Consider the following 23,572-nt stretch of genomic DNA (forward strand, 5'->3'; position numbering starts at 1 on the left):
AAAAAAAAAAAAAAAAGTTTTTTTTTTTTGCTTTAAAAATAAGATATCTTACGATACATTGTCTAGACTCTACCTTTTAAAAAATTTCATGCGTTTATAGATAATATTTTGGAGTTTAAATTTTATAATTTTTTTTGCACCCAAGGATTTTCGACACTAAGTTTGGAAGTGCACCATACTTTTATAAAGGTTGTAATTTTATACAAACCACACCCTTAACTAGAAAAGGATTTCATTTTCTTAGAATTTTTTTAACTATGCTTAACTGAAATAAGAGAAGCTATTCGTTCCCATAAGTTTTCTATTCAATGATATCCATTTTTTTTTTTTGGAAAAAGTTTATATAAGGTTATAACCTGAAAATGTAAAATTACAGATGCGCCGTAAAATTCCATTGGAAAAGCTTCTTTTAATGTTGAAAAACTCTCTAATTGATCATATTGACATCGAGAAGAATGAATATGAAAAAAAAAAGAAGATTTTAAGTTTCATAAATATTGCATCTTGCAACACATTATCTAGACCGCTTGTTTTCAAGATTTTCATATAGTTATAGATCTACTTGATTTTATCCACTTTTGGAGTTTAAAATTTTATAATTAGATATGAAAATAGATTTTTTGATAATCCTAAGAATATTTTACACCAAAATTATATGTTATGATAAAATTTGGAAGTGCACCTTAATTGAATGGTTTAAGGTTGCAACCTTATAGAAACCATACCCGTTTTTTTTTCCTCCAAATATTAACCAAACAATGATGTTATCATTAGAGACTCATTCCAAATATTTGGGGTGGCTACGCGATTTTTGTTTCACCTTTATGGTCTATCAATACCCATATCTTGAGCAAGATCTTTTCTCACTGCTTCTTACGAGGAACATCCTAGCATTAGTAGACAATGTAGATTAAAAAATCATAGAAAGTTATAGCAAAGTTTTACGCTGGCCGCCTACCTTACACAACTCCTCCTTTATTCAGGTTTGGAACGACATGATCGGCAAGTAGGGCTGAGAATTTACCTAGTCCGGATATGAAACTTGAAATTCAGATCTTATTCGAGTCTGGGTATGGATCTAAGTTTTGGACAAAAAATTGATCTAAATAGTAATTCAGGTCGAATTCGAGTATACGTAGACCCGACCCTGTTTTTTAAAATAATTTATATTAGGGAAAATATCTCGATACCTTTTATTTTTAGGTTTCTTTTTACAATAGACCAAAGGTTTTAAAAGATATCTTGAAGAATAAAAATTGTAATTTTTATTTCTTCTAACCCCCTGAGCTATTTTAAACCTATTTTTTTAGGCCAAATAAATATGAAAAGGCATGCTTTTTCTAAAAGCTATCCTCTCTCCTTACACCCTCTCTCTCTCTCTTTCCCATCTCTAACCTTTTATTCTCTCTCCTCCCTCTTTCCCTCAACTTCCTATTACTCCTCTCACTCTCTCTCTTCTCAAGTACATAGTAAATATACGGAAAGGAAGATAGGTGTTTAGATAAACACAGGAAGAGAGAGGTGTTTGGAGGTGAGAGGTTATCGGGAGGAGAGAGAGATATATTTGGATAAATACATAAAGAGAGAGATGCTTGGTGGTGAGAGGATACTGGGAGGGGAGAGAGAAAGGTGTTTGGATAAATTGAGAGGAGAAAAAATGAAACATGCAATAATAGAGAGAAAGATTGAAGTTTGGGGTATATAAATGAGGAGAGAAAAGAGATTGTGTTTAAAAAGAGCATGTCCTTCTCACATTTGTTTAGGTTAAAAAATAGGTTTAAAGTAGGAGATGGTTGGAAAATATTTCTTCAAACCTTAAGTTTATTAAGATATAAAAAAGGAAATGACCTTCTGAGACCCTCCCACATCTATTTGTGTAGGATCCCAAATGATTATCATTAAATTCGACACAGATCTCAAGTCCCGCACCTATGTGATAATTTTTTTTAGAGATCTGTGATAACTTTTTTAGAGATTTGTGTCAAATTTAATGGTGATTCTTTGGAGTCCTACACATATCGGTGTAAGAAGGTGATCTTTACTCATATAAAAATAAGAGATATGAAAATATTTTTTGTTTATATTATTGAGTAATGATCCTATGAGACCCTCCCACACCCATGTGTGTAAGATTCCAAAGAATCACCATTAAATTTGGTATAAATCTTTAAAAACATTTTTAGATGTGTATGATATTTAACTTTTCTAGATATCTGTGTCAAATTTAATAATGATCATTTAAAGTCTACGTGGGTGTGAGAGGGTCTCATAAGGTCATTTCCCTGTAGTATTACAATTAGGAAAACGATGGGTGTGCCATCTCTCTTAGTTAGCTTAATTGCGGCCAACGGTGATGAGCTACAATCGTCAAATGGAATGTGTTCATGGAGTCTCCTATAATCAATTTGGGTACATCTCTCTCGCCCCCACAGGAGTCTCTCTCTCTCTCTCGCCTCCACATGGGTCTTTTTCTCACTCCTGCCCCCACAGGACCTCTTTTCTCTCTCTCTTTATATGTTTCATATTGTTCTTCTAAACAATGAAATTGAGTAGGTTTTTTGTTTTGTAATGAAATTGAATACTACAGGGCTTTGTTGTGATAATGCCATTTAATCTTTAATTCTTATTTTTATGGCAGCAGGCCTCGGCAATCGGCAACGTAAATGTATATTATGGCAGCAGTTTGTGTTGTATATATTGGTTTATTGAAATGATTTTTGCACTTAATTTTTTTCCTTTCATCATTTCTTTCTTGACTTGGCCTCTGATATGTAAGTGCAATGTGCACACGGATCAATCATACATATTTGCATGCTTTTGTTCTTAGTCTATACTTGGTAGGCTTTCAGCCTGCCATTGCAATGTGAAAAGTTATGGTAGAAGGCTGGGGTTCATATTTTGATAATGCCAATTTATTTGTGTAATTTGTAATTTCGAGTTCCTCTCCAACTACCATTTTATGTGAACTTTCTTGGGCTCTCTCATCCATTTTAACCATCTTTTCCTTCTGTCTTGGTTTTAACATGATAATATTAATTTTGCTAGTTTCATACAATTCAAAAGATGCCATGTTAGTTCTCTACTGTGGATATATATTTAAGAAAACAATGAGGTTATGTACCATGAAGTATTTAAAGATATCAAAATTAGTATCAAGATTCATATCCCAATTTACCAAGCCAGAAAGTATCACTTAAGTAACAATTACATGGTGGGTATGATTGTTATTAGATCTGGGAATGTCGTGTAAGCTTTCCTCGTATTTGCTGGCCTACTTGCAATTGAACTTGAACCATGCTTTAGTTTATTAAAATAGAGTGACTGACCTACTTGTAAATGAAAGCAGATTCTAGTGCACAATTTCTACTATTTGAGAACATAATTGTTGTCAGAATTACTTGCTTTATCTTTCTCTAGAACAAAACATGTTATGCTAAGAGAGTATTGGTCAATGCAGATATAATAACCATGTTTTGTGAGTTCCGATGCTTTTGTATTGGATGTTAAGTGATATGAATAGTTATTGGGCTCTTGCTTTTGATGATTGTGTGATAGTGGCATTCACAAAATTGTGTTTTACTTGGGCGTAGGTGGACAGATAGCAAGTTCATCCACAAGCAAGCACCACCATGGCATATCCAGTCAAACTTTGCAGAGGTTGTGGCCAGACATGTGGGATGCACATGTCTAGAAGCGAACAAAACCCGAACAGGAGGTACTATAAGTGCAAATCATGGCAATTAGTTGATATGCATCTCCCATACTCTCAAGACTGCAATATATTAGAGCCACATCTAACTTCAAGTCATTGATCAAGGTATTAGAGAATTAACAACATTTGATTTCCCAAGGGAATTCCGAGAAACGTATAATCATAGTCATATTGGCTCTGAGTTTAGTGATTCTTGTTGTATATTTCTTTCTCCTTATAAAAAAGGAGTAAGGTATACTTCTCTACCTTAACAGTAAATGAATTACATTTTGCATAAAAAAAAGAAGCAATGTGTATTGTTTTTTTGCCTCGAGTTATTTCGTGTACTTTTTTTGGGATCAAAGGCACTGTTATTATATATTGTTCTTTTCATTTCTCATTCTGAATTAGCTGCCTAATAATGCTGGGTTGACCCAAGTCTTTGATTGCCTAAGAAGTTTTTCTGAAGCATTGGTTAAGATGTATGATGATATCAGCCAAAAGTGTTAGGGCTCAGGTTGCTTATACTAGTGGGAGAAGAAGAGCAGCTTGTGGAGGTGTGGAAGAGGGGGCGATTATTGGAGATGCATAAACTGCAATATAGTGTTTTTATCAGAAACTGATGAAAGGTTAGAATAAAGTTCTATTGTTTTACTAGTTCTGGGTAGAAGTAGATTCTTGAATTTAAGGTAGGTCCCAAATTTTGGGATCCCAAGCTTCTAACACCTACCCTGTTAAATTTTTGTATATTGAGAATGAATAAAGGCCTTTTGATGAAAGGTGGCATATGGGTTTTGTTACTTTGCTGCTAATAAATGTTTCTTCATTATTTCTTTCAATTCATACTCTCAAATTTTGCATTCTTCTAGGGCTTAGAATGTAATTTACCTCTCTGCTCCTAATGTTTCATAGATCCATGTCTTGAGTTTTGTCTCTTTGATTTCTTCAAGGCTTTCATAAAGTGGTTTGTGGGTCTCTCTATCACTTGTTTCAGTTGTTGATCATCTGCCTATGCATGATAGGGTTTTTATTTTGCTGAGTATTAGGCTCATCTCAACTGCACAGTAGGTCTGGTTCAAGTCATGAATCAAATCACCTCTCTCTCTCTCTTTCTTCAAAATGTGTATGAGCATGCGTATTATGAAAAGGGTTAACCTGGGGCAAAGTTCATAATGATGAAATAAATTTTCAAACCATCATATGAGTTTCTGATTTTATAACTACATTTTCTAATGAGATTTTGTAGCACAACTGTATTTTTTATCACAGAGCCCCAACCTAACACTAATCGTTACCCCTTTGCATTCTCTCTCCCCTTAGCATACATTGATTTTTCACAACTACATTAAAAGGGTGGTAATATACCAAGGTGTGATTTTTTTGACATAAAGCCAATGGGGGCCAAAGTGCAGGTATGCTTCTCATGCAATTTTGAAATCAAATGCAAAGAGAGAGAGAGAGAGACGTTTTCTGCACTCTTTAAAAGCAATTCAATTTCCATCAACCCAATTCAGTAGCATGGATTTTTGTACAACTTCTACACAAAATGCATTAATTTCCATCAACCCAATATAGTTGCATGGATTTCTGTACAACTTCTACACAAAATAGGGACCCCAACCTGATATCAATCACAGATGGGAAGACACAGGGGTCCCCTTGGCTCAAAGCCTATACATGTTCAACAAACACCTCTTCATTTACTAGCACCATGGCCGAATCTTCCTCTCCTCAAAACAATCTCATCCTTGGCTGAACCCATTTATGCATAATTCCTCAGTCTTCATGAACCACTAATCTGTAGTAAATTTTGGCAACATATTATATAGTTTTTAACCCTTGTAAGTTCCTTAAAAAAAAAAAAATTGTTTAAGTGAAACCAATGCAAGAAAATTAACTCTCAAGGATTGCATTCCATTGAATCTCCAACTAGAGAAGAAACTAATTGCATATTATAGATTCGAAGATCACCTCAGGACCATGTCATCCGTAATTCCATAAATTTTATTTTAAAGAAAGACTTATCCTAGCTGATGGCACAGATCAGTCTCCACATGCATAGTAGGAACTCTTGGCTGTTGGATATGTAGGGGTCTTTTAATCATAAAAAAATGCATGCATGAGAAAGATGGAGGAATTCTTTAGTTTTAGGAAAGATGGAGGAATTCTTTAGTTTTAGGACATGGAGGAATATGTGATATAGAAGCATACATAGAGGAACACCTTTCCAAGGTCTCGACTTTGGGCTTGAAATTTGGCCTTGGAGCTTCATTTAACAGAGATTGATGCAAAAATTGAGGCTGTCAATAGATCGATTGTTAACATGGATAGCTAAAGGAAACCAAAAACTCAGTTCCAAAGTTTGTATAAATTCATAACACAATGACTCCGGGAACAGATCATGAGTCATAATTTAGTTATCATCGGTTTTGAAATGATAAATATGGCGATCTTTCTTCTCCTTTTTCAATCAAATACAAAAAAAGGGGTTGGAAGGATCCTAAATCTTTTTACAGAACAACCAACCTGCGCACCTACATAGGCTTAAGATTGACCGCATGAATACCATTAAATTGCTGAGATAAATGTGTAGGTTAAAAGAATTCAAAAAATGGGGAAATCTTCATATGTTGCAGTTTGCAGTAGACTGTTAAAATGGTATAAACCACGATGTTTATTTTTTTACTGTTTGTAGCAACAAATTCAATTTTTTTACAGATACATGTACAAGCCTTTTTCAGAATATGGACTTAAGAAATGTAAATTCAGAAAGGAAACAAACACCTATGAAATTAAGAAACAGAATGTCAAGTTAAATAGAAGGTCATCACATAACTAGAGAAGAAATTTGAAGTCATGAACCATATTAGACATTCAACACAATATAACACAATGAAATAGCAAATGCATTAGTTGAACAACGACATTAGTTGATTCATCACCTCTACTAGACCTGCTCCACGTCTTCACAGGTCCCATCCATGGCTATCATAGTGTCATTTAACATGTAAGAAGAAAAAGCATCGTAAATATTTAAGAAATTCATGTTACATTCACAAAGAGTAAAAAAAGGAGCAATTATTCATGCATACTCTGAATGAGTGAAAGATGGATAGTTGCTTTTGTCATGTCCACTCTCTTTAAAAACTGCGCACTTTTGAATATCTGTTCTTCAATTTCACTTTTGCTGACTCTTCCTCATACTGAGATTTATATCTAGTATGGCTAGGTTGCCCCTTTGTTCGTACCCGTGAGGTCTCAAGGGTATTTTGAATAGGGCAACTCTCAGTTCTTGTGCTGTTATTGGGGGTCTTGTTAACATCATATGATTCTACCCTACTCCCCATGTTGGCATCAACCTTTGCACATGTAACGGCTAAATCAAACATTGTCAATTCCTGTAGTTCAATGCTTTTTAAGGCGTGCTCTGCGATTTTCAGGCTATTTGACAAACCTCATTATAATGAATGGACCGGGCTAGTTCAGAAATAACTTGAATTTGCTTGCTGCTTTCATAAGCTACAACCCTTTTCATCACATACTTTTTTCATTGATTCATTATGTTATGTCATGGGATCTTAAAAATATTATTCACCAAAACAATTCTAAGCACATGCTTGTAAAGAATGCATAGCCTATTTTACAAGTGACCAGTACAAGAAGCAGTTTGATTATGACTATTGAATTCCACAACACGTACCCTTGTTCTACTTTGTATCGTTGTCTTCAATAGATTTATTCTTGTAATTCACCCAATCTGTAACTTCTTATTTAAAAAAACTTAGGAGTTTTGTGAGTATAGATATTCAAAACTTGTGTGTCTATAAAGCTACTGGTCATCAAAATAGAAGTAGTAGTGATGTTCTTTAAGTCATTCTCCCTCATTTTGCAAATCTTCTTTTCATGTACTTTCAGAGTAGTTTCCAACAAAGAATATAAGATTGTTGTGAAAGATGGGTACATCTTAAAATGTTTATTCATGCCTTCACTTCCTTGAGCCGTTGACACACCTGCTATGCCTTCACTTCTTTGAGCCGTTGACACACTTGCTATGCCTTCACTTCTTTGAGCCGTTGACACACCTGCTATGAATGCATGAGCTATATTCAACCCATTGCATTTGACAACTACATATTCTAATGAGCTATTTATGTTAAAGCTCATATTTCTTAGTAAGGGATTTCCAAGCTGTCTCAAACTCTTCCACGGTTGGGCTAGTTATACACATTCTTAAAAATTTATGGAAAAGTCGGATGCGATGCAATACATGGCACAATTTTTCTTTCACCTTTGCAAGAATGTGCCATTTACAATAATGATGCATGCAAGGTCCTGATCAGTGATAATTACATCTGATTGACGACTACCCATTGCTTCTAGCTACTTTTTAAAAACTCATACAAACGACTCCACCTTCTCATCAAATATAAGTGCGAATCCGAAAAAATGTTGTGTTGAAATAGTAATTCACACAAAGTATAAGAGCAAAAGGCATGCCAACAAGTTTGTTTTACATGTCGTAATAAAAGTCACTACATCAGAGAAGTGGTGGTATGACACCCTTGACATGACATCTACCCATAGCATACTTATATTATGATCCGGTTCATCTAATTTCAATCTAGAGAAAAAGGAAGGGTTCGATTCATTCATTTCGCATAACCATTGCATAGCACGATTGCCATCTTCTCCTTTCAATTTTATTTGTTGTTTGCTATTTGGTTTTCGATATCTTTTTGTCAGTATGGGAGATTATCAATCTCCCCAGTGTGCTCTATAAAATATCATGGATATGCCTAGCTTTCACCATAACAGAGCTCATAAAGTTTATCATCGACTTTATTATATTTGATACTGTTCGGTGTGAATGAATTAGTTGAGATTTTCTTGGAGTGACAAGCTCGTGGTTGTGATCCTTTACAACCTAGTCACGACCACTAATTACTGGAATTTAATCTTATGCTTAACTTAGTTTGCCATTCCCACCTTGACTAAGGAACATTCTTTTTACCAAAGGCATCTTTTTCTCTACAGAACCCATCTCTAGAGCAATTAATTTTATTTATCTATTCTTTATTCATCCTTATTATGTGTAGTTTCCCTTTGGATGTCAAACCCATGTTCCAATGCATATGCCTGGCAAAAACTCATATGCATATTCTTCAGAATCAAATTTCATTTCAATGTGGAGTTCTTCTATTTCAAACCCCTTGGATGAGGAACCATGTTCCCTACTTCTTGTATTTATAGACTACCTTGAGGGAGGTTGCAAGCATGAGATCTTGCTCGATAGGTTCAATGGTGTCCCCTATGTTTTCTTGATCTGACAATATGGGAGATGACACACTGTCTGAAATGATAGGTCCATCTTAGGTACTTGAATGACCCTACATAAAACAAAATTTGTATATGAACTTATGACTAATAAATGCTACACATAAAGTTTAATTGTTGACTTCATTTGGGTAAATTTACATTGAAGTTTCTCCACAACTATATAATACTCATTTTATTCGCAAAGTTCACATTCTAATAACTCAAAATTAAGGTTCCACATTAATTGGTCATGAATAATGGAAGCATATCACTAACATTAATACTCTTTTCTTTAAAATTTTTGTAAAAGTCACACTATACTGGAAAGTTTCTCTACTATGAAGATACAATTTCATCAAGCATTGCATGTACTTCATTTAATGATAATTAGTTTCAATAAAAGAAACTTAACTAGCTCGTTGATAATCAATTTCAATTTTTGATTTCTTGAAATATATACATAATAGATATCAAAATACGTCATGTTGGCTTTCACTCAAAAGTACTTGAGAACAACCATACACAAATGTGATTTACATAAATAATCCTAGAGGAGAAAAATGTCCACATCACCCTTTATCCATTACCATCAATTTACATCACTTGATAGAGAAATTGACATATCAAAACAACACTAACTATCATAGCAGGTGTTCCATTTTATGTTATAAGAAATTTATAGAGAGAGAGAGAGAGAGCGAGACAGAGAGATACCCCTATGGGGGAGATGGAGAGAGAGACCCCTGGGGAGAGAGATAGAGGGCCAGATGATTTGCCGAGTAGCTGATCCGGACGTTGTAGTTGCTCCACGTCGATACGAACTCAACCCACTCCTACCCTGTGGGGGGCGAGAGAGAGAGAGAGAGGGAGAGAGACCCCTTCGGCGGCGAGAGGGAGAGAGCGAGAGAACCGAGCTGAGTGAGAAAGAGAGAGCTAGAGAACTGAGCTGAGAGAGAGAGAGAGATAGTGGCTCGTGAGAGAGGTTCATACCTGATGATGAAGCTTCCGTTGGGTGATGGATATGGTGCAGCAGCTTCTAACGAAGAGAGAGAGAGAGAGAGGAGGAAGAGGAGGAGGAGCATACTCTAGTTCTATGGGAAGGTAAGAGAGAGAGTCATGAGGAGAGAGAACAAGGAGAAAGAGTAATAGGATACGAGCTTGCGATTTATCTGGGAGAGGAAGAAGAGAGAGAGTCCGCATTAAATGTGCCCAAACTGAATTATGGCGATTCCATACGTACGGTCCATTCAAGGTCATCACCGTTGGGTGCAGTTAAGTTAACTATGCGAGATTGTGCACCATATCTTTAGTTAAGTTAACTATGCTAGATGGTGCACCATATCTTTTTTCTATATATATATATATATATATATATATATATATATATATATATTGCATTTTTAAGGCACGAGTAAGAGGTGGATATGTGTTTCGAGAATAGAAAGGGAATCTATACATAGATATAAGGTAGGGTATATATCCTTGAAATAAAAGCAAGCTTAAGGTAAGCTATCTTTCTAATTAGATAAATCAAATTCGCTTTCTAGGCTTTAGAGAGATGACATTAGAAAAGATAGAGAGTCACATAGATATAACATTTTAAAAAGACCGAGTTTAAGGTTATATTTTAAAAAATATTTGTATCTAATTTGGATGGATTTACTTATCCTAATCCAATGTTGTTTTTATGAACTACCATGTTTGTCTTAAATAAGCACCCTTTTCTAAATCTAAGTGAGTTAGCGAGTTGACAAATCCAAAAAAAATGGGGAGGCTGTAGAAACTCAATAAAGGAATGGAGTAAGATAGAGAGCGTATAAGAGAGAAGACGTATGGAAAGATAGAGGTAAAGAGGGAATGAGAGCATGAGAAAGATGTAGTATGAGAGAGAGGGGGAGGGACACAGAATGAGGGAGTGAAATAGGAGGGGGAGAGAGAGAGAGAGAGAGAGAGAGAGAGAGAGAATGGGGAGGCTGTCTAAACTCAATGAAGGAATGGGTAGATAGAGAGTGTAAGAGAGAGGAGGTACCGAAAGAGAGGGAATGAGGGTGTGAGAAAGATGGAGTATGAGAGAGGGGGAGGGACATAGACTGACGGAGTGAAATAGGTGGGGGAGAGAGAGAGAGAGAGAGAGAGAGAGAGAGAGAGGTGGGAGGATTAGTGTTGGAGATTGTGGTCTTTCGAGCTCTCTTATTCTAGATATCCAATTGTGATGGGCATAAACATATTGGCTAATAGTATCATAGTACTATGAAAAAGTTATGTATAGATTTAAATATTATTAGGTCTCTAATTTCCTAACTAATCTTAATGAAAGTTTTTATAGCTGCCAGCTTGTAAAAACTTCCAAATTTCTTTTTGTGGTGAGTAAAGGTCGATGTTACATTTCAGGTCTCAACTCCTATAGGGCAGTAATTATTAGAAAATTTAGCGTCTGAACCATTTCCCCCTATTATTATGGTATGCTCTACATTTTCCCAAAATTACGTGGAGATCACCCCCTTGCCTGCCCTTTTTTCCCTAGTTTTGTTCCGCTATCTGATATTCCAACATCAAACAAGTGGGATTTACTTTTGTTAAAAACACTAAACACCCCTCTCTCGTAGTCTATTTGATATTGATGATGTCATTGTTGGAACACATTTTTTAGCACCTTGGGTCCTCGATGCAGAATAAAAGAGAAGCCGGTCAATAAAGCCCTAACATACAGTGAAATTTTTGATAGTCTCATAATTGCCCCAGAATGGGTTATAATCTTCACTTAAAAATGCAACCTGCCAAGTTTCGTCGCAATCCAACATGTCTAAGGCAACGCAGACAAAGAAGCAATTTTGGAAAAATTAGCCTTTAGTACCCTGAAACGGACCCCGTAACTAGACCTCTATTTTTGATGTGTCAAACAGCTATGAGACCACTGCCATTAGATCCGGTATGGTCGAAAACCTTTAAGGGCTAAGTTTCGGCTTAAATGGACATTCTAGGATAAAGTTATGGGAGAAACATTAAAAAGGGGTAAATCGCACGCTATTCTCGTGCGGCCTCCCTACAATAATCTCCATTAAAGGAAACTGGTTTGCACAATCACGAGCAACAACTTTGAGTACTCGTATCTTACTCGTTTTGAGTCGGATCGACTTCGTACTTTTTGGAGCGTGTTCATCTCGTCAAGACAAGTGTTTTGATATATGGCACATCCCTTGACAATGCTCGAGCAGGGAGAACAACTAGAGAGAAGTTGGCAATTCGTGAAGACAATTGCAGAAAAATCAACAGTAACATGATCCACTCGAGCGGCCATATCACGATGCTGACACCCCCGATCGACGTGAAATCAGGTACATCGCGTACGTAAGGTCCGAGGCTACATTTGACCCAAACACCATGCGCGATGAACGGTTAGATTCGACATACAAAGGCGTCGAAGTTACTACAGATTTCAGCCGTTGGATTTCAAGATTCGACCAAAAAACCCAAGATGGAAAAATCTTCGTTCGGACACGAAATCGAGCTACGTTTGTTGCAACGTGATCGTGACGGTATGCTTAGTGTAATTCAACTAAGAAATCATGAAGAAACATAAAGAAACGAGCACACTATCGATCAGAAGTTTTCAAGATTCAAACAAAGTTCAAGTTGCGTGATCGTGGCTTAAAAACACGATCCGTATCTCAAAGTTGGTTTCAAATCGATCGTCATGCCGAGCCCAATGAGAAAGTAACGGCCAAACAATAACTCTGAATCATCCATGGAAGATCATTTACGTTTTAGGGCAGCAGCAGATATTGTTTTAGAATTTTGTGTATTGTTGGGCAGGGGTAAAATCATCATTTTGTACCCATTTTTAGATTTTATTTTAATTCAAATAAATTGTAATTATCATCAATTAGGTCAGAATTTGGGCATCCACCCATGTTTTGGGCCCAATTCTATAAATATATGCTAAACCTAATTGTAAAAGGCTTTGCCCAAATTTCAATTTCAGGAATAAAATTTGAGAGTTTTGCATTGAGATTGTGAGTGCATCTTGGAGAGAGAGAGAGAGAGGAGAGAGAAGAAAAAGTTTGGTACCTTTCGATAAGGTAAATTTCTCTCTCATCCTGTCTTCTCTCTCTCCTCTCTTTCTCTCTCCTCCTTTTTTCTCTCCCTTCCTCTTCTTCATTTCTCTCTCCTCTTGTTCTTCTCTCAGCCGCTCTCCTCTCTGCCTCAAAAACGCACGATAGTAACCATCGTTGTGCGTATCTCTCTCTTTCTCTTTCATCTTATGTTTCTCTTTTCTTCTTCTTTCTTTCTTTCTCTTCTTTTTCTTCTCTGTCTTTCTCTCTCTTCCTCTTTCTGTCTCTCGCTCTTCTCTCAACATGCACTGTAGTGGGCCATCGCCGTGTGTGTTTTCATCTCCTTCTTTCTTCTTTTTCTCTACTTCCATTCCTTACTCATCCCCCGTTCTTTCCTAATCTCTCTTCTCTTGCCTGTTCTCTATATTCTTTCCTTTCTATCCTCTTCAGTCATGCATGACGGTGTCCATCGCTGAGCATGACATCCTATTTCTTTTCTTAATCTCCTGGAACATGCACAGTGAGCCGGGCCTTAACCTCAGTGATGGGCCAGGTCTCTGTCCAAGTTCCCTTGTCTCCATGTCATGCATGGCGATGCTCATCGCCGCGCACGACATTTCTCCCTCTATCATCTGACAAAGACATTGAACTGGGCCCTTTCCCAAAGTGGCAGGTTAGATCGTGTCTAAGTCCCTTCTGACATGCATGGCGATGCCTATCGCTATGCGTGTCTTCTCTTTTCTCTCATCTATCTCTTTTCTTCTTGTTGTGGGCGGCGGAACCATATTTTCTTCTTCTTTCTCTCTTCCCTGTCATGGACAGCGGAATCGCATCGCTGTCCATGTTTTCTTCTTCTTCGTTTCTCCTCTGTCATGGACAGCAGAACCCCTTCGCCGTCCATGTTGTTTTCTTTTTCCTTCTCTCTCTTTTGTCATGGACTGTGGAACCCATCACCGTCCATGTTTTCTTCTTCTTTCTCTCTCCACTGTCATGGATGGCAGAACCCCATTGCTGTCCATGTTTTCTTTGGTCTTTCCTCTCTGTCCTCGGTCATGGACGACAGAACCTCATCGCCGTCCATGTTTCTCTTCTTTCGTCTCTTTCTTCTTTCTCTCTCTTCTCCCTTCTCTCTTCTTTCTCTCTCTTTCTTCTCTCTATTCCTTTCTTTTTCTTCTTCTTCTTCCTCCTCTCTTTTATTCCCTTCTTTTCACCTCTCTCTCTTCTCCTCTCTTTTACTCTCGTCTTCTCTTCCTCTTCTCTCTCCTTACTCTCTTTTCTCTTTTCTTCTCCTTCTCTCATTTTTTATTTTCTCTTCTCCCTCTCTTTCTTCTCCCTCTTCTTTCGTCTTCCTCTCTCGTTTGATCAAGGAAGGTTAAGATTGACACTGCCATGGTAGTCCCGTCGTCGAGCAGTATTGCCGCTGTGTAGATCTGAGTAATTGTACCCATATTGCTGCCATGACAGGCTAGCCATTGTGCCGGGCTGGTTGGTGTTGGTCTTGTCGTCAAGTAGTATTGTCCCAGTTCCGGTCTGAGTTACTCCTCCCTTCTTGCTACCACGTCGGGTCAATCATTTATTAATCTTGCTATTGTGTTAGTCTAGCCACTTGGTCAATTTTTTCTCTTCCATTCCCTCTATTATATCTCTTTCTTCTTCTTTCGTCACCCCAATCTCTAGCCTCCCACACTTTCCTTCTTCTTTTTGGATGTACTCGTCTGTGTGCATTCATCCAAAGACAAGGTGCGGTCCCTCGACCCATTTGTCTTGTAAATTTGACCATGTGTGTGTGATCGCAAAAACAAGAGAGTACATGCCAAAGGAGGCTATTTCGAACTAGTTGAAGGAATAAGGGGCTTTCCGTCGTGATCTAAGAAGGCGCCCACGAGAGTCAGCCCGAGTGAGTCACGGACCCAGGTGAGGTGTATCCCGCCTCACATCAAAATTCGTCTCTCATCGGTTGGGGTACGTGCCCTTGTTTCTTAACAAAGTTCCCGAGAGAGCGATCTCAAGTCTCGGGTTTTTCTTGAAATCCGAGACATGTGCCACCAAGTCAACTCTACTCGGAGGGCGAGATCGAGGCATCTAACCAGCTTGGTGACTCCACTGGGAACTTACTTCCCCTTTGTTGGATCGTCCTTGTTTGGCTAAGTCTCCCCTTTTCTTTTATGTATTACATTCACTTGTCTTCTGGGTTTCTTAACCCATTCATTCAGATCGAGGATTTTCTCATCCCCGCATTTGCGAGCTTTCCCTGGGAGCAAGTTCTTCGAACTTCGTTCTCAACTTTCCTTTTGAGCAAAGACCCAGTGTCTAGCTCCCAAGTCCTAACCTGGATGTGAGAAGGGGACTTAAAGGTCCCTAGCTCCCCATCTCCTAGCTCTGGTGGAAGTTCCACCAAAGCACTTTGCATTGGTAGCACTTCTGCTGCCACTCATAGCACGCACCCTGTCATCGGCAAGTCACTTGCTGATCGTATTGCATCGAAGTTGCCATTGCTCCAATGGGTTGCCGCAAGGCTACCCTCCACATTTTTACACCACCTAAGGTCTCTATCTTAGAGGCTCGACACATCGAGGCAGAGACTATGAGGCCTCCACCTGACGCACACACCCTAAGGCTTGTAGGTCATCCACTCGAGCCACACCTCGAGGCAGCCTTTGTGTTACCTCGAGTAAGTGTCCAGGATTAGGCCTCCTCGGGCCGAAACCTGTACATATGCATGTGCATCCTACCACTCGAGGCAATGTCGTCGCTATGCCATCCCGAGTACAAGGAAGACGATTACCTTGTCCTCCCTCTAAGCACACACTAGCGCACCCTGCAAGGGGCAGACTTGCACCAGTCCCCTTAAAAACAACTGCTCGCAACTCTCAGCCTCCTAAGGCCAGACAACTTGTTCGAGCCCAGGCTGCCTCCCAAGTCACCCGTGATCCTTCTTCAAGGAGCGCACATGTGCCGCCTTCCCAAACTGCTGCTCCTCGCTCCCGACCCAAGCGTCATCATGAGTCGATCCTTCCCTCGCCTGCCCCTTCTCTTTCGGGCAAGCACCTCAAGCCCTGGTACTTGAAGACCTTCCCCAAGAGTGCCATCTTGAACCAGCCCCATCATCTCGGTCACACCTCTGAAGCCCATAAGAGAGCTCAGGGTAAAGACCTGATGGGAGATCAAGTCCTTCGTTCTCCCTGGCTCAGGTTGACCGCAGTTTCTGGCTTACACCCATTGCTTCATCTAATGGAGATGGCTCGCTCTTGTGCAAGAAGGGCCGACCAGCCGCAGTCCCCCTCGCAGTTCTGACATGAGGTCTATCAAAGCCTCAAAGCCAAGTGCGACAGGGGTCTGCAAATCTTGACCAAGGAAGCGACTAAATAGTCAAGGCACCCAGCTCCGATCACCCTCTTCATCAGAACCCCCTCTACCCTCTTCAGATGACAAAGCTCGAAGCAGAGGAGCATGAATCCTGCATGGTGGTTAGCGCCGTAGAAGATGACCCAACCACTCAGTAGCCACGATATCAAGACCGTCAAGAACCGGTCCTCACACGGTCAGCATATAAGACTCGAGTGCAGTCGGGCATGCTGAGTCCCTGTTGACCGATCTGCCACGTGTGACCTGCCAACTTCAAAAGCTCTCAACTGCACCTAAGGCAGACCTCCCTGGAGAGGCAGTCATCGTCATGGTTGTGAACGAACCTAGCGACTCTCAAGAAGAACGCATGGATAGGTTCGAACAGATGCTGCACGCCATGATGGAGAAGATTGACCGCATGAAAACCATGCGACACTTGACTAACCATGAGGTCAACTCCCATCATTCAGATGATGCAGCCCTAAGGCAGCCTCCTCATCCTGCCTCGCAGGAAAATTCCCTCCCTCACCCCGTCTCACAGGTAGACATTGACGCTATGGTGACCCACAACCTGAAGAACAGAAAAATCCTAGGTGTACAGGGTACAACTCTTTACTAAAAGCCATACCCCTCTTACATCGATCAGATCCCATTTCCCTTGGACTACAAAAAAGGGAAGTTTCCCCTGTTCAATGGTATGACATCTCTGAACTAGTATATCACGCATTTCCAAGCAGCATGTCGAGAGACAGCAGTTGATGGGAGACTCCTCCTCTGTTAGTTTGTTGAAACCCTTGATGGCTCTGCCTTTCTGTGGTATGCTCGTCTTCCCTCAAATTCAGTATATACTTGAGAGGAAATGGAGAAACTGTTCCACCAGCGCTTCTATGAGGTCAAGAGAGAGGTCCAAACCATCGAGCTTCTCACCTTGACCTAGGATCCTGACGAACTCGTGGATCAATTCATAGTAAGATGGACAGATTTGGCTACTCGACATCCTGATCCCATGCCTAAGAAGGAAGCAGTCCAGACATATGTGTGAAACATGCGACTGGAGATCGCTCTGCATGTTGAGGCCTCCAATCTGACCTCCATGTCAGAGCTGATCTCTAAGTCAGTTCGCATAGAGAGCTTGTCACACCACCATGGCGAGTCATGACAGCAGGCTTAGAGCTCGGGGAATAACCGGGGCAATGGCAATTCTCGGACTAATGCCCGGGGTAGTCAGCAAAAAGGGGTGATTAGTGCGGTCGTCACCGTAAGCGATCCAAAGAAGGCTGCCTCTAAGACTTTGGACCTCTCAAAAGGCGTAGGCACGACGAAGATAGTGCCTCAAGGAGGCAAGCAGCAACAATCATACAACCGGGGGGGAACCATAGTCGAGATGATTGTTGGGCCAGACATAAGAATAAAGTCTACCCTTTTGAAAAAGAATGGGTTCCCACGCTACTTTGAATGTTATTGGAGCAGAACATGATTGACCTGCCTGAGACCAAGTTCCCTGATCAAGCCGGACTTGACACCCATGCGAATTACTGTGCTTATCATCAGAGGATAAATCACCACACAGAGGAATGCTATGCACTCAAGGACTACATCGAGGCTCTGATCCAGAAGGGTTAGATAAAGCTCGAAGAGCTTAAAAAAGCATTCGGGGCAACTATGGCCTCCCACGCAGTGACAATATAGGAGGACAGCGAAGGCCTGCACTCTTTTGATGAGTTGCCATCGGATCTCCTTCAGGCTTTGTTTGGTATGATGCTCCAACAGGGACTTGTCACACTAAAGCCAGCAAGGCAGCCCAAGTGCCTTGCTCAGCCGAGAATCACTGGTGCCCGTATGACCAATATGGGGCCACAAGCTGGGCGAATGCTATGGGTTCAAAGCCATAGTCGCAAAAAAGGTGCAAAGAGGTCACATTGCCTACACTGTCATGGAAGAACACCCACAAGTTAGTGACCCCGTCAATGAGAATGGTTTAGTGCAAGAATCTCATGTCGATGCCTCCGATCCTGCTGAACCCTTGACCTCTCAACCATGAAGCATCTATCACGGGTGGAGCAGACGCAAATCCTTAAAGCGAGAGGCGGTTCATCAAGCTAGATCTATTAACAAACCTAATAAGACGGACCAAGCACCTCCCAAGGAAACCAGGAGGAGACGAGTACCAAGGGCTGCTCGCTCGAGGAACAAGGTTCCTCAACTACAGATAGAGCAAGAATTTCTCAGGCCTCTTCCCCCATTGCAACCTTATAGGGCTTCATCCTTGATGCAATTATCGTTACTCCTTCACCTCACCAAGATGACATCCTTGGGCCATCTTTTACTCAGGGCACGTTCAATGAGAGTGACGACATTAAAAGCACCCCCCAACGGTCTAAGCAGGGGAAAGACCTAAAAGACCCTCTGCACATGTCTAACTCCGGTGATGACTTAAAGAGCTGCCCAAATCAGTCCAACGAGGGGAATGACCCTAAAAGTCCCTCACCTACTAACCCTTCTTCTTCTTCCCCTTCCTCTTCTATGTCTTCTACAGGTATGACCCATGAATGTTTAGACTTCGAGGCCCTCGATAGAGAACTCAAAGGAACCAATATAAGTAGGACGCCCAGGTAGCTAGATTCTTAACAGTTGTTGATTCCTTAGCGGCTCGAGTCAAGTCAGATCAATCCTCTTCTATTGGGAAGCGTAAGAAGTCAAAAAAACCCTAGTGGCCTCCTGAGTCTGACTTTGAACAAAGACTAAGAGAATCAAGAAGGCAAAGCTTTTATTTTCAAGAAATCTGTCACATGGTGTAAATCTCAGAAGCATCACCTGGCACGGGGCAAATGAGCCTGAGATTGGGGGAAACACTACAACCTCCACCTCAGAAGCCAAGCATCTTAAAGTTTCCTGGTCCACCACTTCTCCCTCACTAAAAAATTTACCCATCCTCAAGCTCCTTGGGGTCCTTCCTCGCCCAAATACCTCAGACAATCCACCCATCCTCCAATTCCCTGGGATGCCTCTGGCCTCATACACTCAAACTCCTCCTAAGCCTCAACCTCAAACATCCACTCCTCTTAAACAAATCCCTATCACCCAACCTACCCAGACCACCCAAACCAAGCCGGCTGCGTAACCAAGCCAACCCACAAGCCAAAATAAACCTCGTCCACCTAAACCTGCTCCTCAACCTACTATACCACCCAAACTAGTGGCAGGACCAGGAGCACAAAAGGTTGAAGAGGAAAAGGTGAAATACGATGTGATAGGGCACCTGAGGAAGCTTCTAGCCCTTCTCAGCATCTATGATGTTCTCATGCTCTCAAGGATTATCGTATGGCTCTGGTTCATGCTCTTTCCAATCTAGAGGTATACGAGACCGAGGTGGAACCTATTGAGGTGGACAACGATCTTGAGTGGATGTATACCGATCCCCTTCTCAAAGGATGACTTGCAATTGGGAGAAATATTTCATAACTGCCCGCTCTTCGCGACTGGTGAATTACATGCATGCCTAATCACTCGAATTATGCTGGATGAAAGGTCAACAGTCAACCTCATCCCAAGGAGGATCCTCACTCGATTGAGATTAGGGTCTGAGGATCTCACTTCGACTCATATCACAGTCCAAGGGTTCAACCAGTCATAAGAGAAGCTGGCTGGCACGATCCACCGTCGTCTCAAGATTGCTGAATTAATTGACTACACACAATTTCATGTGATCGCCACCGACACCTCCTACAACATCATTTTTGGCCGCCCGTGGCTCCATGACCAGAGGGGTTCCATCCACATTACACCAATGTGTCAAGTATGGTCGAGATGGAAGACAATATATGCTGATAAAAGACCATTTCCTGTAGCTGAAGCTCACTATGCTGATGCCAAGTATTACTTCACAGATTCAGTATCACCCCAAAGGCCAAATGATGGTGATCACAAGCTTGTGAGGAAGACAAAACCTTCGTGTCATGAAGATGTTGAGGAAATCGAGCGAACATTGGTGAACATGTTCAAAGAAGAGGAAAGACAAGGCAAAATCCTCCATCTGACTCCCATTCATCTCATCATCCCATTCACTACCCCTGAAGAAACTCCATCTTTGCCTGAAGATGAGGCCTTCCCCTTTTACTTCCAGTCCTGAGCCACCTTTGCAAGAAGATGAACCAGAGATCACTCTTGATATTGAGGAAATCATGGGGACAGAGCTCCCGGCTCCAAAGGTCACCTACACGTCGGACCATAAAAAAGTCCTGTATGTCCCTATTGCACTCTTGAAAGCAGAATTGGTGCACCAGCCACCGCAGAAGGTACTCCAAACCCCGGTTGCCATAAGCAAAGAGGATGCTCCTTATCCCACCGCAGGGTCTGGTCAGGCCGGTAGTCACTTACAAGTCCTACATTTCCTTGATTATGTGGGAGAAGGGCAGTCAAAGAAAGGGCAAATGTCTTGCCTTCAAGACCAGGATTCCCTGGCGGAGTTAAGAAGCGAAGTTCGCAGTCTCTAGAGCCAATTGGAGGTTATGCGTATCACTTGATGATCTTGAAGTAAATGCACCTCGAATGGAAGCCAAAGCGCCTCCTGATTGGACTATTTACAGTAAGTAGGCTCATCAAATAATGAGAAAAATGAATTATGAGCTCTTGTCCAATCAAACATTAAGGGGAGAAGAAGCAACCTCTCCCCCATTTGAGGTCATTGAAACCACAACAGTTTGTCACAAGACAAAGCAAGGCTTAGGGTTTCCCTTAGCAAAAGGGCAGAAACAATGAATGCCTTGAGACGTGGCCTACTTAAGAGCGAGAGATGACATGTAATGAATAAAAAAGAAAGAATAAAACCAGAGAGGGAAAAGAGGCACTTTATTCAGAAATCCAAAATTTTTACAAGTGGCGACATATAGAGAAAGAAATAGAAAAGAGAGGACACTCTAAAAAATGATCAATGATCTTATGGAGCTCCGCTCTGGATGCTACAGAAGAAGCCTCGGCATGCTGAATATGCTCATTCAGTTCAACCATCATTTGAGCCTCCTGTTCCATGGAGGCGGTTTGCGACTTGAAAGTGTGAGTGAGCTCCGATAGATCCCCAACCAAAGAGGCATCCAAGGCCTTCATCTGATTCATCTCCCTCTCGAGATCATCAAATTCGCTCCTCGGCCTCCGCATCTCCATCCTTATGGCTATCATCCTGTTAAAACAATCTCTTCCTTCCATCTTGAGATCGAGTTGATGAGCAACTATAGCAGCCTTCTTCTGTGTGCATGAATCTATTCCCCGACTACGTGTGATCGATGCCTCCAAGGAAGCCAGCCTGCTGGTTTCTGCCTCGTGACGCAATCTTCCCAATCTCCAAGTCTCTAATTCATTCAAAGTTGCATCAAAATGAGAGAGGACTTCTTGTGCGTTCCTCAAAACAGTGGTCGCAAGGGCAAACTCCCTGAGTTTAACCAATGCCTCGCCCAGCTCGACGAGAGGCTGCTCCCTTAAACACTGAAGACTTGCACGGAGCATGTCTGCAATCTAGCCGGATACCTCATTGAAATTAGGTCTAGACGGTACTGTCGGGTCTACCATCAAGGAAGGAGCTTCGATTTCGAGGGCTGGGCTCGAAGGGATGGTAGCCATGAGAGTCACTGGCTCTTATAGAGCAATCGCGAAGCCCAAAGCCTCGGGCTCCTCAGATTCAAAGGCAGCCTTAGTCTCAATCTGCTTGGTCTCCTCAACGTCAACCTCCTCACCTTGACCTTCGCCTGTTGAAGCCACCACTCCGGTCTCAAAGTGCTCCAAAGCAACCTCTTCCCCTTGTCTCTCGCCCTCTGGCATGGCCTCGATAAGTTCAAGGCCAGCATTGCTTCCTTGTTCTGCACCTTCCTGAATTGTCACTTCAGCCTCGACAAGTTCAGGGGCTATCTCCTCCCTGTGACCTTCAATCTCAGCCGCAGCCTCTTCTACTTGGTCCGCATCACCCACAACCAGAACCTCTACCACAAAAAGCTCAACCCCCTCATCTTCATGACCTACGCACTCTGAGGCAACAACCTCTTGATGTTCAGGTGCCTCACTAACCATAAGCTACCATAAGCTCCTCCTCTTGAAAGATGCTTGGGGCCTCACTATTCATGATCGCAGCCCTAGTCTCAGTTGGGGTAGCAACCTCCTGAGGGTCAGAGGTTCTGTCAGTGTCAGGTTCCTCTCCTTGAGTAATAACTGAAGGGCCTTCAGCTCCATCGATCTCCATTGGAACTAGATCGGACTCAGGAATCACCCTTGGACTTAAAGGCATCACCTCAAGTTTTAGCGTCACCTCTCAATCAGAAGCGATGACACTAGGTTCAGAGGGGCCAGATTCATCTACCTCACTTTCTGAAGAGGTAGAAAATAGGCCAGGAGAGGCAGAAGATGATGCAGAATGGGCAGAGGGTGACTCGGAAGGGGTAGCAAACGAACCATAGACATAAGATGAAGAGCTACCTCTTGATTCTAAAATGATTGGAAGTTTCACACTCCTATGTCTTCGAGCAGGTCTGACAGCCCGAGGCAGTGCACGAGTGCTGGTAGGGGCAGGGCGTTTCCTTTTCTTCCCTCCTGTTGAAGAAGGAGTAGCGGCCTCAGAACCCCACTCTCAAGAAGAGCGTACAACAAGATCATTGTGTGGGCTGCTCCCTATCAGTGCGTTCAAATCTTGGAACGGGCGCCCTTCATGACCAGGGACCATTCAACCCTCCCTCCATTGAAAGATAGAGTTGAGGTTGTAAAAAACGCTCCTCATCTTCTTCTCCATGGCAAGAAGCTGCGGTGAGGAGTCGTCTGCTACTATTCCTCGGGGTATCCCAAGTGCCCCCCTGTTTCAGAGGTAGCCTAAGTCAAAGACCTCGCCAAGAGGGGGAGTGTTGATGATCCTCCTTTGTCTAGTATCTTGACGCCAGTGGCAGTTCTCCCCTTTCCATGGGTGATCAGTATCCCAGTATCCTTGGTTGGTAATCCTCCACCAGTGTGCATAGGCCTTGGTCGCCCCGACCCTTCTACCAAAATGTGGTATCACATATTTGCTAACCTTTGTCATCTTCAAACATGTGGACCACGCGGTGCATATATGCTTTGGTCTCCACGATTCTCGAAGAGTCCCTAACTCTTACTTCCTCCCTGTATTCACTCTGTCGTGATGCTTCTCGAAGAACAC

At 41.5% G+C, this 23,572-nt stretch overlaps 2 long non-coding RNA genes across 2 annotated transcripts; one reads left to right on the plus strand and one right to left on the minus strand.

Annotated features, from left to right (window-relative positions):
- Nucleotides 1-2,415: 2,415 nt before the first annotated feature.
- On the plus strand, nucleotides 2,416-4,345 carry LOC148779737 (uncharacterized). The gene is made up of 2 exons (XR_016043639.1): nucleotides 2,416-2,665; nucleotides 3,591-4,345. It is a non-coding gene; the product is annotated as an uncharacterized LOC148779737 (long non-coding RNA).
- An 819-nt stretch (nucleotides 4,346-5,164) lies between these two features.
- Nucleotides 5,165-6,709, minus strand: LOC148779738 (uncharacterized). The gene is made up of 2 exons (XR_016044919.1): nucleotides 6,634-6,709; nucleotides 5,165-5,489 (listed from the first exon to the last, which is right to left on the minus strand). It is a non-coding gene; the product is annotated as an uncharacterized LOC148779738 (long non-coding RNA).
- Nucleotides 6,710-23,572: the final 16,863 nt, after the last annotated feature.

This window comes from Amborella trichopoda, chromosome 11, assembly GCF_054954075.1.
Source record: "Amborella trichopoda isolate Santa Cruz 75 chromosome 11, AtrichopodaSantaCruz75HAP2 v2.0, whole genome shotgun sequence".
In the NCBI taxonomy this organism is placed as follows: Eukaryota; Viridiplantae; Streptophyta; class Magnoliopsida; order Amborellales; family Amborellaceae; genus Amborella; species Amborella trichopoda.